General features: G+C 50.0%; 1 protein-coding gene and 2 long non-coding RNA genes across 6 annotated transcripts in view; 1 reads left to right on the top strand and 2 right to left on the bottom strand.

Moving 5' to 3' along the window:
* Positions 1-140: 140 nt before the first annotated feature.
* Positions 141-4,124, bottom strand: LOC132525250 (uncharacterized). Its single transcript, XR_009542209.1, has 4 exons — positions 3,709-4,124; positions 2,333-2,425; positions 1,794-1,832; positions 141-946 (listed from the first exon to the last, which is right to left on the bottom strand). It is a non-coding gene; the product is annotated as an uncharacterized LOC132525250 (long non-coding RNA).
* Positions 4,125-5,144: 1,020 nt separating this feature from the next.
* On the bottom strand, positions 5,145-10,953 carry LOC132525257 (uncharacterized). The gene is made up of 3 exons (XR_009542211.1): positions 10,832-10,953; positions 6,311-6,432; positions 5,145-5,303 (listed from the first exon to the last, which is right to left on the bottom strand). It is a non-coding gene; the product is annotated as an uncharacterized LOC132525257 (long non-coding RNA).
* CPEB1 (cytoplasmic polyadenylation element binding protein 1) overlaps positions 10,096-16,626 on the top strand; it is a 100,041-nt gene continuing 93,510 nt past the window's right edge. The window contains exon 1 of one of the 4 annotated variants that reach the window (XM_060157784.1): positions 10,096-10,164. The gene's annotated coding sequence lies outside the window, so the exon portion shown is untranslated. Of the gene's footprint in view, positions 10,165-10,370; positions 10,480-16,626 lie in introns of those variants that run through there. The other 3 variants (XM_060157777.1, XM_060157762.1, XM_060157769.1) reach the window with 3 other exon arrangements.

Below are 16,626 nucleotides of genomic sequence, written 5' to 3' on the forward strand. Positions count from 1 at the left end.
ATCCACCAGTCATGGGTCACTCGAACGGTGGACTTGTTCTCATTTGTGTCTCTGAACCAGCACTGCCCGCAACAGAAGAAAGAAGGTGGGAGCAATTTTCTAAGAAATTAGAACAAGGACCATCAGATAATTCTTTTTTTTTTAAATTAATTAATTTATTTTTGGCTGCGTTGGGTCTTAGTTGCTGCGCGCGGGCTTTCTCTAGTGGGGGCGAGTGGGGACTACTCTTGGTTGTGGTGCACAGGCTTCTCATTGCAGTGGCTTCCCTTGTTGCGGAGCGCGGGCTCTAGGCGTGCGAGCTTCAGTAGTTGTGGAGTGCGGGCTAATCAGTTGTGGCTCACGGGCTCTAGAGCGCGGGCTCAGTAGTTGTGGCGCACGGGCTTAGTTGCTCCGCGGCATGTGGGAACTTCCTGGACCAGGGCTCGAACCTGTGTCCCCTGCTTTAGCAGGCAAATTCTTAACCACTGCGCCACGAGGGAAATCCATCATCAGAGAATTCCTTACCAACTTGGACTTTGCAGCAAAGGCCCCAGAGTGGATTCTGTAGGAACCAGAAGTATATACGGCATGAACTCTAACATCCCTCAAGGAGCTTACGGCCCAGATTCCCAGAACCTCTTGGAAAGGGTACCAGGATCTCCAACCCTGGGTGAGAGTCCAGAGCACGGGAACCTTAGTCACAGCCCTGTGTTGGTTTCTCTGGAACGTGTCCCAGGCCGTGGGGTTAGCAATAACAACCCTTCTTAAGAAGATGATTCTCGTGCGTGAGATTGTCTCAGGGGAGAGGCAGGAGGCAGGAGAGCGAGGTGTAAGCAGGGAGAGTCCGAGTCAGCAGCTGGTTGGGAGAAGGAGCCCAGCTGGGAAGGCTGGGACTGCGGAAACAGGCAGAAGTAGCAATCTTCAACCCAGGACGGGGAAGGGACCCCATTGTCTTCTAGGGAATGGTCTGTGGGGAGAAAACCTCAGTCAGAGGGGAAGGGAGAGTAGCTGCCCCCACCTCAGCCCAGCCCAGCCCATATCTTCCTGGACTCTAGGTCCATGGCCGAACCTTCCACAGCCCTGCCACGTCGGCATCCCCAAGTGAGTCTCTGCAGGGATAAGACAGGGCCTGCCCGGGACACACTGGTGGAAACAGATCAGACATACAGGACCTGAGGGGGACCTCACTTCTCTCCAGAACATTCTTTCCAACGCATATCATAGCCTGTGTTTTCTCACTGATCCAAGTCTCTGCCACTGTGGTCACAGGCCTCCTGGATCTTAATGTGTCCCATGAGAAGCACTGAGGGGCAACCATGGAGCTGTGGGATTCATGTGGGGCCCAGGACCTCAGAGCAGACTAGGAAGGGCTCTTAGGGCTCTGCTGGTGCACAGGGAGGGTTCAGGGGAGAGGGCCAGGTATAGACAGAAGCACGGGGACTGGCACTGAGGCAGAATGTGCCCCCGGCGAGGGTCAGGTAGAGCATTAGTGAGGACTCAGGAGGTCCAAGTGTGGTCTGAGCTTGACCACAGGCCTTGACAGGTCAGAGGACAATGAACACAGTGAGGGGCTGAGAACAGGAGCCCAGTCCAGGATGGCTTCCAGGTGGTGCTCCGGCAAGTGGCTAAAAGGAATGGCTTCAGTTTTTGGCCAGGTTGCTGTAGCTAGCTGGCTGCAATGACTGGGGAACAGATCCATCTAGGGATACTAAGGAAGCCACTACAAGGACCCCGAGCGGGGGGCATTAGCTGTGCCCGTGCCTGAACCCCCCAGCCTGTCAGCCCCAGGGCAAGCCCCTGGGCTAGTTCAGTACCTTCTGCTGGGCATCTTGAAGGTCACCTCTCAGCATAGCCTGCAGATCAAAGGGGTGGGTGTTGGGTATGTAACTCGCTGTGACAGGATTTTCCCCAGCCTTACTGGGCAAAGAAGGAAAAATAGGAAAGTGCTGGACCCTCCCCCTGACCCCCTCCACCGAGGCCTGGCTCCTGGACAGCCAGGATCCTCACCACCAATTTCTTCCCTGCCTCCCCAGCACATTCACGTCCCTCTTGGTCACTCTAATTCCTACCATGGCTCCACATGCTGGGGGTAGGGGTGGGGAAAGGCCTGCCTTAGGCCCCTCCTTCCTCATCAAGCATTTGAACAGCCAACAAGTGCTGGGCACTGTGGTGGCAAAGAAGCTATGGGCTGATGACCAACCAGGACTGGGGTGTGAACCGTGGAGGGACTGCTCAGCCCAGTAGGTCCCGTCTCATTCCACCAGCCTGCAACTGGCTGCAGAGCCTGCTGGATTGGGAAAGCCCCAGCTCAGGGGTGGGGCAGGAGAGCGGCTGAGGGAGGGTGTGCATGGACCTGGGTCCTCAAGGAGGTGAGCTGGGTCTTCCTTCTATGATGGCCTGATCACTGTTGTCTCCCAGGGTCAAGAGAAAGATGGTGAACCAGCGCCTAAAAGGATGAAGCCCAGGATGGGGTTTGGAGAACAGGGGGTAAAGTGGGGCACATCCAAAGGAAAAGCAGTGAGCACCTTCTTGGGTCTTCTGCTTGATGGTGCTGCCTGATCCCGTCGTCTCCTACCCCACTGTCTCTCCCCCATCCCACTGACCTGTCCACTAAGGAAAAGCACTTAGGGCTGCCCTGTTTGATCCTGACCATGATCCTGACCCACCCCCACCCTGATTGCCCCATTACAGCTGAGGATGCTTTGGGGTCACTGAGGCTTGGGATAGTGCTGAGAAAGGTAAGCAATGCTGGGGATTACTTCTTATCTGAATGCCACTTTCACCCCGAACGTTACTTCTTATCTTGCTGCCAAGGACCCTCTAACTTTAGCCCCTTTTCAGATCTTCCACCCATGAGTCCACCTGAGCGGAGCTTCCCAATGGTGCCTGGAGAATAAAGGTTGCCAACAGCTCAGAAAAATTCTTCTGTCTGGGATCTTCCCAGACACGTATGTCCCTGTCTTTGGGACTGTTTTTTTAAAAAAACTTTCAAGTGTACTATTCATACAGTAAATTGTGCAAATCACAAGCGTGCAATCTGATGAGTTTTCATAGCCTGAACAACAACAGCATCCAGGTCAAGAAACAGAGAGCAATAGCACACCTCCCTCCCTCGTAACCCCTTCCCGTCTGGGGCCGTGTTGTATTTCACTCAAAGATCGATCACAGAGCTCTGAAATGGTTCCACAGCAGTCTGCAAATGGCAATGTCATCCCAGAAGGCCAACACAGACTTGTGTCTGGCAATGCCAACACGGTGGCGTATGCTGCTCTCTGGGGCTACTGGGGATGTGTTACCAACGACCCCTGTGGCAGGGGCAGGGTGTGTGGAAATAAGTGGGGTTGTTTTCTTGTTTTGACTGAAGGAAAAATGTGAGGAAACAGCTCTGGGGAAGAAAGAACTCTTGAGGGCTTGGGCAAGGTGACCTTGATCGAAGTCTTGATGTGCCAGACCCCAGCATCTGCACTTGCAGAGGAAAGGCAGGAGGCTGGGAGAGGGTGAGGCTGGGTGAGGGTGAGGCATGGTCCTTCTCACTCGGACCAAGGCAAGACTGAGACCCTGGGCTCCTGACAAGAGTGGCTGCATACTCTCCAGTAAATCCCTAAACTTCAGCTTCCTCAGCTGCAAAACAAAGGGGAGGGACACTCAGGCTCCCACGTCCCTCCTTGCGCTGAGACCCTAGGCATCCTGTAACCCCTTTACAAGCGTTTCAGGACAACGGGCACTCACCTTCAACTGCGATCAGTGAGGTAGCCGACCTCCAACGATCACTGCTTCCTGGCATTCGCACCCTGGTGTCATCCCCTCCTACATCTTATCAGGGCTGGTGTGTGTAAACAATAGGATACTGTAGACAGGAGAGTATGTCATTTCTGAGATTACCTTATGAAAGTCAATGCACCTCCATCTCAGTCTCTGTCTCTCTGGTCATTTGCTCTGGAGAAAGCCAGCAGCCCTCTGGAGAGGTCGGTGTGACAAGGAACTGAGTGAGCTCGAGGTGGAGCCAGGAGGCAGATCCAGGTCCAGGCAAAGCTTCAGATGACTGCGGTTCTGGCTGAGAGCTTGACTGCAACCTCAGGAGACAGCCTGAGCCAGAACTGCCCAGCTAAGTCAGTCTTGGAGTCCTGACTCTCAGAAATTGTGTGAGAGAATAAATATTTGTTGTTTTAGCCTGCTTAGTTTTGGGGTAACTTAACAGCATAAGTTAATACAATCCAGCCCTCGACCCATGTCCTAGGGTATTGAAAAAGTCCTCAGAGGAAGCCTGGGCCCCCAGCTCTGGCCTTCAGAGCAGTTTGCTCCCACATTCAGTGTCAGTGGCGTGCTGGAGCTGGCTCATGCTGGCTCGTGAGCGTCGACTGGTATCATACTGATGGTGTGAAATCAGCCACGGCAGAAGTATTTATGCCACAGAAATAGGTGACTACTGTAAATGACTCCTCTCTTGCAGCCAATTGTCAAACATTTATCAGCACACCACTGCCCTTGTCTCCATCCCTGTATCTCTTTAAACAATTATGATATATTTCACGTTTAAAGAATAAAATAACAACCTCTTGTGTACTGATCACCCATTTTAAGAACTAAAGCACTCATCAATTCAGCAGACACCCCCTGTATCCCTAGTTTCACAAGCTCTTCCCTCCCAACGTGAAGTAAATCACTATTCTGAATTTTATGTTTATCAAGGCCATGCATTTTTTGGTACTTTTACTACATACAGATGTGTTCCTAAACAATATATTGTCCTTTGTGGTAGTAATGTACTGCATGTTTTAAAATTTTATATAAATGGCATTGTAGAGTATGTGTTCTCTGATATCCTACTTCTTTCTCTCAATGTTGTTTATGAGTCATCCATGTTGATATGATTAGCTTTATTTCATTTACTTTTACTTATATACAGTATATTCCATTGTATGACTAGACCACAATTTATCAATCCACTCTCCTGTCGGTAGGCATTTAAGGTATTTTATTGGGTTGGCCAAAAAATTCGTTCAGGTTTTTCCACAAGATATTATGGAAAAACCCGAAAGGACCTTTTGGCCAACACAATATTTTATTTTTGCAATTAAAAAAATTATTTTTTTATTTTTGCAATTTTGAATAACACACCTATCGGCATTTTAAACTCCTGCCTCTTTTAACACGTGCGAAAGTTTCTCTAACACATTTCCCTGGGAGTGGCATTCCAGGGTCATAGAGTATACATACCTGCAACCTAACAACATTGCCAAATTGCTCACCAGAGTAGCTGTACTTCAAGTCAAGAATGTTCACAGCACCTTCATTTATAATAGTCCAATTCACATTGCCAATCACTAGGAGAATGGGGAAACAAATATGGTATATCCATACAATGGAATACTACTTAGCAATAAAAAGGACTTAACTACTGCTACCTGCAGCAACATGGATGAATCTCACAGATGCTATGTTGAATGAAAGAACCCAAAAGTTTATATGAAGTCCTAAAACAGGCAGAATGAGTCTGTGAGGAAAGCAGTTAGAATATTAGTTGTCTCAAGGAGAGGTGGATGAAGTGGGAAGAGGTATGATGGAACCCTTTGGGCTTCTGGAAGGATTCCATGCCTTGACGTGGGTGGTGGTTACCTGGGTATGTATGTAGGTAAAATACATCAAGCTGTATACCTAAGATTGTGCACTCTGTGTGCTCTCTGTATGTGGGTTGTTACCCTCAATTTAAAAAATGTAGAAAACAAAAGCCACAACCAAAGTGGCTGAACCAGTTTACACCCTCACTGGCAGTGAGCCTGCTACTAGGATAGTGAGACTTTTCATTTTGCCTATCTAGGAGGTGTGAAATGGTATCCTACTATGTTTCCCTGGTTATTGGTGAGCCATTCCCATCTTTTGCCCATTTTTCTATTCGCCTCATTGTAAAGTTCTTATATATTTTGGAAATGAGTCCTTTGTAGATCATGTATTGCAAATATACCTTCTACCAGTGTATGACTTGTCTTTTCAAGTTTTAAACATCTTTTGATAAACCAAAGGTTTAAATTCCAATGTGATCAAATTTATCAATTTTCCTTTATACTCTGTGCTTGTTGTTCCATATTTACAGAATTTGCCTGCACTATGAGGTAATAAAAATATTCTCCTAATACTGTTTTCTAAAAAAATTTCCAAGTAATGCTGTATACATTTGTATTTTTAACCCACTTAAAATTTACATTTGTGTATGATGAAAGGTGGCGCTGATCTACTTTCTTTTATCCCACTTAAATGAGCAGGAAGAAGAACAACATGGTTTCTTCTGCACAGAGCTTGGCAAAGCCAAGTAGACACTATGTGCTCACTTTACCTTGTGGTCTTGAGTTCCTAAATGAATCTCCCTTCTGATCTTTTCCAACCAGGAAAATTATTTTCTCCCTGCAGTGTCTTTTCTTCTTTTAGCTCTCTGCCTGCTGTGGAGGCACTGAACACCTGAGAATATAAAAGAATCCAGGGTCCCCCCTAGTACATGCATTTAAAACTTAGTCCAGCCAATTACAGTTACACTTAAAACCTGTATTGTAAATCTGGGGCCTGACTGCAGAGATGGTGCCAGGCATAGCTGGGCTCAAAGGGTATTTGTTGACTGGGAGAATGGATAATGCTGCCTGTTTGTTCCTGCTACTTCTGCCAGTGACCAGCTGTGGGGACCTGACCAAGTCATTTAATGCCTCCACCTCTGCCCCTTTCCACACCCCTCCCTGTGGATCATGGACATCTTCTAGTCAGGGGTACTGTTCTTCCTGTATAACCTGCAAGCCTGGCCAAGTCAGGGCAGGGAGACAGGACTGACCAAACACATGACTATATGTGCACTCAGCCACCCCTTCCTTCACTGTCTGGTGAGGGCTGGGGTCAGTCAGAAAGAAGTGCACACCTCAGGGTGCTGGACATTTTGTACTTAACTGGTTAAGGCTTCAGGCACTGAAGCCAGAAGACTGCCTGGGTTTGAGTCCTCACTCTTCCACTTCTAGCTGGGAATTCTTGAGCTAGTTACTTAACTTCTCTGAGCTTTAGTTTCCTTGTCTGCAAATGGGTTAACAGGTAAAACACTTAGAACTGTGCCAAGCACATAGTAAGTGCTCAGTGAAGATCAGCTATTACTATTACCTGCAACAGAAAGTTTAGGAAGAGGGATTTTATGCAGCAGAAATTTCTGTTCCACGTCACCTGAAAGATCATTTTCTTCTGGCTGGGAGTTTTAAAATATGAAAGAGCTCCCAGATACTGTTCCCTTGGGCACTGTTCCAGGTTTCGGATTCTTATCTTCCTCAGCTTTGGGTCAGGGAACAGAAAGGGATGGAAAGGATGAGCTGCATGAGGCCCCTGGACATGCTGGGCTTGACTCTTTTAATTTGAATTAGTGACCAAATTTAAAATTAGGAAGATTTCACATTAAAAAACAAAACGAAACTGCATTTCCAGCTTGTCTTGAAAGATCTGGCTGGGCTGGGACATCATTCCTGCACGGTATCCAACAGATAACTGCCCTTTTAGATGTGCCTTGGGCCTTCTTGGTGCTGTCATCCACCCTCACTTGGCTCCTGGGCTGTAGGTATTTGGGTGTGGCACCCCCTGAGAGGACAAGCAAGATACACTACCTCTGATGAGTTGTCCTATGCTGTTTGTGGGCCAGGGTGAGACTTGTGGGCGGGTTGCTCCTAGAGAAGGAAGAGCCCCAGGTAGGGCCTGGAGTGGGAGGGTTCCAGGGAAGCTAAACCAGAAGGTGTGGTTTCCTGGGCAGCTGAAATGGGCCATCTTGAGGAGGGAGGGCAAGTGGGTAAGGGGTGCCGGGGCCCCGTCTTGCTCTGCCCCTGCAGCCATCACCTCTCTGCCCATGACCTCAGCAACCCAAGGAAGCTCCTGAACGGGGATATTCTATGGATGGAGATTGGCCAACTCTCATTGCTAACACTGGGTCCTTCTGTGGACTTCTCCTCCAGCATCTGTTTTTTTTTTTTTTTTTTTTTTTTTTTGCTGTACGCAGGCCTCTCACTGTTGTGGCCTCTCCCATTGCGGAGCACAGGCTCTGGACGCGCAGGCTCAGCGGCCATGGCTCACGGGCCTAGCCGCTCCGCGGCATGTGGGATCTTCCCGGACCGGGGCACGAACCCGTGTCCCTTGAATCGGCAGGCGGACTCTCAACCACTGTGCCACCAGGGAAGCCCTCCAGCATCTGTTCTTACCCTCACCTTCTCCCATTACTGTAATAACTCCTGCAATCGTAGGCTAGACCTTGCCTTCCTCTCCTTCCATTGCCTCTGCACTCCCTCCCCTTAGCCATTAGATCCAGGCCAGCCTCACCAGCCTGCCGGGAAGGCAGCACACTTGTCCTCTCAACTTCCAGGAAGAACCTTAAGCATAGTAAGTGCTTTATAAAATAGTATTATGTTGATGAGGTAACACATGTACAACCCTTGGTAATGCTCAACAAACGCTGATTCCTTTCCTCCCCACCCCAATCCCTTGTTTCCCCCTTTTTTTCTGTCAAACCTCTACTAAGTCTCTAGTAACATCTCAAAATTTTGAGACCTGATACTGCCATTCCCCTGTTTACAATTCTTAATAGTTCCCTGCTGTCTGCAAAATAAAGGCCTTTCACAAAGTGGGCCCAAGCTTCCCTCCTGCGGTATCGACACGCATTATCCTCCATCCTGGGCAGATTGAGCCACTCTGTTCAGTCCTCCTTCTCAGTCTTTGCTTGATCTCCCTGCCTGGAACGCCACCTCCGCCTCTGTGCCTGACTGGGGCTTCCGGTCCGCTCCCGCCCCGGCTACCCCAGGACGCCTTTCCTGACAACAGCCCAACCCACGGTGGTCTCTCTCGCCCTGTGACCCCCGCTGTCTCTTGTCCCCTCTCCGAGAAGTTTCCTATTGCAGCCTGGAAAGAGCGTCGGAAGCGGTTTCGTCAGGTAACTGTGGTGCAGAGAGGACCCCTGGTGTCTTTGGAACTTTCCGGAATCCCCAGACGCCCGCGCACCCAACTCCCCACCCCACCCCCGTTCCAGCACACGGAGCAGCCAATCTAGAGTGAGTGTGCCTGCTGGAGCCTGGGAGTGAAGGCTCGGACATGGGCGCGTAGGGTGGGCTCTTGCCCTGGAGGGGTCCTTGGAATAAAAGGAGCGTGGACGCTGTAAAGACGGCTTTACTGACAAAGCACATGGCCGCCCCGTCGCAGAAGCTTGTGAATCGCGTCCTATTTCATAAGGGTTAAACTGAGGCCCCAAAGAGGTAAATGACTTGACCAGGGTCACTAGGTGAGTGGCATGCCCCACTTGGGCCCCTGGCTCTCGTGTGTGTGTGCGTGTGTGTGCCTGTGTAAGCCGTGGCCCGCAACGGCTGCAGCCGCCGAGCCCGCCTCCGTTCGGGAGCCCGGCTCCGGGTGGGCGGTGGAGCCCTCCGCCCGGCCTGGTGGAAGGGGCGGGGCCCCGGGCGGGGCCGACACAGGTGCTCCGCATACGGCCGGCGGGGGGGAAGGGGCGGCTCCGCGGGGCTTTATAAGCGGCCCCGGGTGCACGGCTGTGCGTGGCTCGCTGCAAAAATAGTGCCCACGTGTCTGTACGTCCCTCGCCGCGCCGGCCAGACGCCTGCCGGCCGGTCCGTCCGTCCCGCTGGGCCACGCCAGCCCCATGGCGTTCCCGCTGGTAAGAGCTGCTCACCGCCAGCCCGGGCGGGGCTGGGCGGGGCCGCGGTCCGTGTCGCGGCAGCTAACGGTCCGCGCGCAACCTCGGCCGGTCCGCGCGCAACCTCGGCCGGTCCGCGCGCAACCTCGGCCGGTCCGCGCGCAACCTCGGCCGGTCCGCGGTACCCTCCTTTCCCGCCCCCACCCGTGCGCGCAAGTCCCGGGCGGGGCGCGGGTCACGTGCCCGCGAGCGTGGGGCCTCGTGGAGGGGTGTGTGGCGAAGGGGGGGGTAGGGAGCCTCCTCGTGACTCAGGGCCTTTGGGCTTAAAGGCGCCGCGGCCCTCCGGGGGCGGCCGGTGGGGCCTCCGAGCTGCGTTACAGACGCCCGTTGGCCTCGAGTGTCTGTCCAGACGGGAGCAGACCGGACGGAAGGGCGCCCCCGCGCCCGGAACATTTCCTTTTCCCGCAGCCGTCGCACGTGAGAGTCTAAGCCACAGGCGCTCCTGGGAGCTCACGCGCCTGGCAGCGACCCCCGCGAATCTCGTTCGTACCCAGTGGGCAGCGGGGAAGGGCGGCCGGGGCGGGGCGGGGCTGCTGGCGGCGAAGACCTTTGCGCTGGGCCTCGGGTCAAGGGAGAGCGCCACGACGGCAGTGGGCGCGTCTCCTTTAAGGCGGAGGGATTAGGCCCCTCGTGCCGTCCGCGCGCGCTTCTTTGGCCCGTGAGGTCACGTGGCTTCACACGTTCGTTAGGCGCAGGAGCTGGAGTTCTGGGGCGGGGTTGGCTAGGTAGGGTCGGGCGCTGGAGGGTGGCCGGCACGTGCAAAGCGGCTTTGCGCTGGGGAGCCCCGCGGCACAGAGGTAGGTCCTGGGGGCATGGGCGGGGGTCCTGCAGGCCGCGGAGGTGCCCCAGGCGTGGAGCTGACCTAAGCCGCGCCAGCTTCGGTTTTCCCCACCCCGAGTTCTCTGACCGCGGAGAAGCGTGCGTGTGGCCTTGGCTTTGTCATTCTCTCAGCCCAAGATCAGACCAGGTTCCCAGACTCGGGTGGGTGTTGGCGCGGGCCCAGCGCTGGTTTCGGGTTTGGCGGAGCAGTGGCTGGGGGCACAGCCTGGTTGCTTCGCTTGGTCAGCACGCAGGTTAGAAAGGCCTGTGCCTGCACTGAGCCCCCGGGGCGGGGAGGGGGGGTACTCAGACCAGGAAAAGGTTACTCACCTTTGGTTGTCCCACTTGGCGTCATTCCCCGGTTTTTTCTTCGCGTGAGTGTTGTCTGCAGTCAAGTCGACCCTGACTTTCTTGCGTCATTCCCAGAGGACCCGGGCAGGCCAGGGTCCTTGTAAGTGGCCCAGCGCCGCCCACAGGACTGAGAAAGCCCGAGCGGATACTTGCGCTCTGGAGCACGTCCTCGCGTGCACGGGTTATTTTTTGGTGGCATTTCGCACGGTGCAAGCGGTCCTGCGCTATGATTGCGCTCGCGAAGCAAGTGGGAAGCACGGAGACTCCACGACAGCGCTCAGAGCCGGGGGTGCCGGCTGTGAACCCCTCCCCCACCCCACCCCGCAAGCCCGGCTCTGCTTAGCGCTGCATTTCGTTGGCAGCTGCCTCCGGTCTCCCTGGCTACCGATCTGCTGCCTTGCTCTCTCGCTGGCACCTGAGTAAACTGCTGGGCGAGGGGCGAGGGGGGTTCGCTGGTATCCACAGGTGTACCGCCTGCCTCTGGTCTGCCCCTCAGGTGACGGTGCTGACATGTGCCAGCTGGAAGTGTCTGTCTCCTGAGAATAGTTTGCACCCTTCGGCTCAGGTTCTGTTTGAGCTTAGGGACACAGGCTGGGTTAAAAACAAAAATAAATCGCAACAGGCGGAAGGAAACCTTGGAAACTTCAGGCTGGTGGTGGTTTTCCTGGTTGGTTGATTGGTTTTTGTCGTAGGTAGAAGGGAAGTGGAAGGAAGTTCTGCTTCTGGAGCTCCGTGGAGCTCAGGGCTGTCGGAGCTCCTCAGGAGAGTAGAGTTCAGGGCTGACCGCGGGTCTTGGAGCGTCCTCGTTGAGCTCGCTTTGAGCTGCACTGTATTCCCGTTGCTGCAGTTTGGCTTTTGCCACAGCGATGTAATTTAAACTTGAGGAGTGGTTTGGCAGTACGTGCTCGGTTTATAGAACTAGGATTAGGAAGTTGACTACCCTATAAAGTCAGTCTTTATAGTATAGAAATACTTGCCATCCCGCCTCCGGAGGGTTGTCTTATAAACATCCCGCTGGCCCAGGCTCCCCTGTGGGGAAGGGGAACTGTGCCGGCCTGTACAGCCGGCAGGAGGTTGGAGAGCGAATGCGTGTGTCGAGTGACCATGGAAACATGAGCAGTTTGGATTGAGCCTTAGGCACTTGGTGCAGGAATGTTTCTGTGGTCTTGTCTTTCTTTCCTGCGGTCCCAATACCAGTGTCTGTGAGTCAGTAAGTGGAGGAAGGTGATAAAAGTAGTGCGGCTCCATGCTCAACACCCAACTTGTTAAGAGGTTAATGATAATAGCTGTCTTTGTAAGTTTTTTCAGGGGTGACCAAGCAACTTATTTTGTTTTTAATCCTTAAAATGGGTTACAAACCCAAATCCCTACAGGGGCCTGAGGTAACAGAAATGAGTAAATGGAAAGAAAGTAGAGTAGTGCCTACTGAACTACAGAATTTGCTTAAAGGAGAGCCAGTAGCCTGGTTCTTGGCCATGCAGAAGTGTGGGCCCAGAGTTCATGGATCTTTGACTTTTTTCCTAGTTAAGCTGCCAATCTCTGTTTTTTACATGTAGCAATTAAAAAATTGAGAACACTGGATGGTTCAAAGTCTCTGAAGATTGGATTCAACCTGAGGGCTAGTTTGGGGTCTTTGTCTTAAAACATCCCTTTTAGATTTTCTCCCTATTTTGCAGATGATGAAACAGGCTTAGAAATCAAGTCAGGAGGCTATCAAGTGATAAAACCAGTGTGTGAACCTACGTCTTTCTGGTGCCATAGTTGAACCTATGGTATTATGTGTATTCCCGTATGTCAGAGGGGTCAAGGGGTTATTGGTGGTGTGCATTGTATAGAAATGCAGTGGTCTATGGGCTGGTCACATTCATAGGCAAAGTGAGCCTTAACTGCATTGGAGGGCATCTCTGGTTGCTGTGGAAGTCAGTGTGGGTCTTCTGAGCATTAGCACAGCAGTGTTGATGTCAGGAGGAATGTGCTGTGTCTATCATTCCATAATGTGTGTCAGAGCAGTTAGCTGATTCTGAGAGAGCCAGAGGTCTGGAGAAGTCAGGCTCCTCCCACTGTGGGGGTGACCCTCCCAAACCTCTACACAAAAGACTGTCCTCTTTCAGGACAGTTAAATTTCAGCAACATTTCCCTTCTGAGACTAGGCATATTTGAAATTATGGTTTTGTAAGACCTGTGAAAGTAGAATGGGGCTTATTAAATCTCACCTTTTTTCTCTTAGCTAAAATTTCCATAATTCTGTCTTTTAGATTTCCAGGCAGAATTAATAAGGGTTTTAGCAGTATGTGGTAAAATCTGGGATAAGCTCCCAGGGCATAAAAGAGCCCTGCACCAGGACTAAGGAGCTGGCGTTTCATTCTGGGCAACACTTAGAATCTTAGTGTATAATCCACGGTAGCAGATGTAAAGGGATATGTACCTTTATTTCTGTATCTTATTCCCAAAGGATTTAAAGCATAAGGAAGTGAAGAGCATATTCTGAGATGTTGTCAAAGGAATATTTCAGTGAGAATGCAGACTCACATACACACCAGAAAACTTTTTTTTACCTGTGGTCTGGGAAGTTTTTGGAAAGATGGAAACTTTAAAATGTTACTTGTCCCCAGCTGCTGCTTTAGCTACCTTTACAGGCCAGGGTCTCAGCTGCGAGTTCAGTGTTTGTGAATTTGGTGAAGGGGAATCGTGAGATGACTAAAGTAGCTCTCTGCTCGTATTCTAGTGTTTATATGCTAGGTAATATCTGTGCAAAGTTTTTCATTCATTGTTTTCAGCTGAATGTTCCCTATAATTGTTAGGTGTTTGTTTAAAGGGCAGATTAATTAGTGGGTAGTACTTCTGGCTTGAAGTTTGGGATAGAAATGCATACCAAACCCAGATATTAGTGTTTAGGCTGCTGTCTTCAGTAGCTAGTGGTGGAGGCAGTAGAAGAATCATGGGCTCAAATAGCAAATTATTTTCTCTCATATGGAAGAGCTCTACTAATCCCATCCTGTTCTGCAAATCTGCTTTTCCTAGGCAGTATCTAAGCTGTACTGACTCTGGGGAGAACTTGCCAGAAAGCCTGGGGGTAGGGGATGAGGGATAGGAAGAGGGTTGGACTTAAGAGGTTGGAGTGGAGGAAGTTACATAAAGAATTTTTGCTTCTCTCTGTTGTTTGAGTTAAAACCAAGATGCATTGCTTGCACCCTTTCAGTATTTGGATACTGCTGACCCCGCCTCCTTTGCCCCACATACTGCAGCTTTGAAAATGCCCTTTTTCTTTCCTGCCATTGTTGGAGCCTGATTTTAGTTATACCTGTGTATGAGAGCTTGTCATCTTCTGGAAGCACACAGATTCCAGGTGTTGAAAGTTTTTATGTTCAAGATAGGACCCCCCAAAACAAGGCATTTTTCAGTTACAGTAAACTGGCTGAAAAGATTGAACTAAAAAATACATAATATGTATAATATTTCATATTTTTCATAGGGAAATTACCTGACTTTGCATAAGAAGTCAGTATCCAAATTTGAGAGTGTTAAATTTACATTGTAGACAAAATTTTCAGTTTTGTTACTGAGATTTAAAAAGACTCCTGTTAGGAACTATTTTGTTTACTCAGTATATAATGTGTTTTTAAGTAACACAGGTGTGGGGGAAATATTCCTGATTAAATAGGGTTGAGCTTTGCTTTCAGCGGTGCAGAAGAACGCTTAGGCATGGATAGCTTTTGAATTCTACTTCACTTTTCAATATTCCTGTATGGTTAGAGTACCCTTTTGATTTTTAAGGCATTTTGTGATGACTTTCCTTGAGGTAATTGGAGAATTCCCAGAGGGCAGGTCTAAAGATTGATTTGTGTGCTAAAAATGGGTCACAGTTGTGTGTAGCTGCTGATTCTGGGAGTAACTTGACTTATAATAGTGTGACTGGTTTCTTTATTCTTGGCCAGCATAATATCCTGACAGGTTTAGCGCCGTGGCCTGAAGTTTTCTTTGATAAAGGTGTGGGAGTAGCTCTCCTCTTGTTGAAGGAAAGCATTTACCTTGAAGGGCAGGTTGGGTTTCTTTGTGTCTTTTGACAGAACACTTAATCTCTTACTACTTAACACCTGTGCTCTCTGCATTCTGGCTTTGTGCTCCTGGCTTCTGGCTCTGACACCATCTGTCTCCTGAGTCTGCCCTTTCTCCTGAGACTTTTTTAAGCTGTACGTTTGGAATTGTTTTGAAGCTCAGGAGGTGTTGGAGACCTGTCTGCCTCCCAGGTATAACTTGGAGTTGACACCAAGCCTGGATTATAGTGTCTCAGTATGTTCACGGATGAGGAGAATTAAGCTTAGCACGAAAAATGGTTATATACAGTGAGAGGATGATAGAGCCAAAACTGGAACCCAGGTCTCTTTATTTCCAGACTAGTGTTATTTCTGGAATTCACGCACCTTGCTCTTTGTTATATTGATCTCTCATTATCTTTCATTTTACTTAAAATTTCCACTTGGTTCATAAGACTCTGGTTTCCTAGTTTTTCTTCTTTTCTCTGGTCTTTTCTCGTCCTGGCACTCACAGGCTTCCTCCTCCTCCCCGTGGATGCCACATTCCTCGTGGCTCATTCTGTTGGCTCATTTTTGTTCTCTTTTACAGAGGGCCTGTGTGTTCCTATAGCACCAGGTCACGTTTTAGGTTGAGCTCTTTTTGCCCTGATTGTTCTCAAGAACCATAGTTCTGATTAGCTTACTGAATGAATGTGTCTATCTGAGGCATATTAAACCTAGAAGGTCTCAAAACGACCAATTTCTTCTTTTTCCTCATCTTCTGGGGCTAATCTAATTATATCCCTTCCACCCAATTACTAGTCAGTTTTTTTCTGACTAGGGTCTCGTGTCCTCTTGGGGGAAAGAACTGTGTTTGGGTGTTTTTTTGTTTTAATTTTTTTTTTTTTTTAACCCTGAAGGCCCCAGTACAGATGGATGCTAGGTAAATACGTATTTGTAGCTTTCGTTCGGAAACCTCTCCCCAGTTTCTGTAACGATAAAGCCTTGATGTTATCTAACTCTTGTCTCCCTTAACTCCTGTGTATCCTTTTATCCGTTCTCCATTCCCATTGCTAACACTAGTTCAGGTCTCCCTTGGATGAATATTTTCAGTCTGCTTTTCTACCTTCCTCCTCAGTTATTCCTGCCTATTCAACATCTACCGCTCTGTGTGGAGCTGTGTCATAGTAATGTAATGGTCTTATTGTTCCCAGACACATTCCTCAGACCCGCGGCCCTTGGGTCTTTTTTATTTTTGGCTGTGTTGGGTCTTTGTTGCTGCGCACGGGCTTTCTGTAGTTGCGGCAAGTGGGGGCTATTCTTCGTTGCGGTGTGCGGGCTTCTCATTGCGGTGGCTTCTCGTTGCGGAGCACAGGCTCTAGGCTCTAGAGCGCAGACTCAGTAGTTGTGGCGCACTGGCTTAGTTGCTCAAATCTTACAGTTGCATGTGGGATCTTCTCGGACCAGGGCTCGAATCCGTGTCCCCTGCATTGGCAGGCGGATTCTTAACCACAGTGGCACCAGGGAAGCCCTGGTCCTTGGGTCTTAATGGGTGGTTGTATCTCCCAAGCTGAATAGTGAGCTCTGGATGAGAGGGTATTTTCCTGTATCCTTTCTCATCCCCTTTCTCATCCCCTACACACCTCTCCACGGAACAAATAGTGAGGTGTTGCTGATTAAATACAGGAATTTTAAAATGAAACTCAAACTTCCTTTGGATTTTTGGACTTGAAGAGGCTGAATTTGTCTCTGCCGGTCAGG

The sequence above is a fragment of the Lagenorhynchus albirostris genome, chromosome 1 (genome assembly GCF_949774975.1).
Source record: "Lagenorhynchus albirostris chromosome 1, mLagAlb1.1, whole genome shotgun sequence".
Taxonomy (NCBI): domain Eukaryota; kingdom Metazoa; phylum Chordata; class Mammalia; order Artiodactyla; family Delphinidae; genus Lagenorhynchus; species Lagenorhynchus albirostris.